Below are 619 nucleotides of genomic sequence, written 5' to 3'. Positions count from 1 at the left end.
ATGACTGGGTCAGACCATCTCCCACACTGCAGGTCTTGGTGGGTGTTGTTGGTCTGCAGTGGTTAGTACCTACCAACAGTGTTTAAGGAAGGACAAATGGTGAACTGGAGACAGGGTCATGGACGCCCACGGCTCACTGATGATGAGGTTGATCTACTGTAGATTAAACTTTTAACTTCCATTTTTACTTTTCAAAAGATTAAAATTTATTTGAATGGTTGAAAATGAGAAATACTGTACATTGGTCTCTATGAAGAGAAAGAATCGGGTGCTATAGTGGCGATATCACACAGAGTGGTGAGGCTGATGAATTTGTCTAAGAAATTCTCTAACTCAGACTCGCACCCACAGTTTTCACTCCTTTTACATAAGTTTTTCACTGAATTGTCGACACATCTAGTGTCTGTGTTCACGAGTGAGGGAAGGATGGAACGGGAGATTGACAGGCGGATCGGTGCAGCTTCTGCAACAATGCGGTCAATGTACCGGTCCGTCGTGGTGAAGAAGGAGCTGAGCTGTAAAGCGAAGTTCTCGATTTACTGGTCAATCTACGTTCCGACTCTCACCTATGGTCATGAACTTTGGGTCATGACCGAAAGGGCAAGATCCCGGATACAGG

General features: G+C 44.9%; 1 protein-coding gene across 2 annotated transcripts in view; it reads left to right on the top strand.

Moving 5' to 3' along the window:
- Positions 1–619, top strand: part of rpp21 (ribonuclease P subunit p21) — a 5,796-nt gene that overhangs the window by 1,058 nt on the left and 4,119 nt on the right. The window lies entirely within an intron of this gene.

Source organism: Monopterus albus, unplaced genomic scaffold (assembly GCF_001952655.1).
Source record: "Monopterus albus unplaced genomic scaffold, M_albus_1.0 scaffold61.1, whole genome shotgun sequence".
In the NCBI taxonomy this organism is placed as follows: Eukaryota; Metazoa; Chordata; class Actinopteri; order Synbranchiformes; family Synbranchidae; genus Monopterus; species Monopterus albus.
The sequence above is the reverse complement of the archived record's forward strand: the minus strand, read 5'-3'. Positions and strand labels throughout refer to the sequence as shown.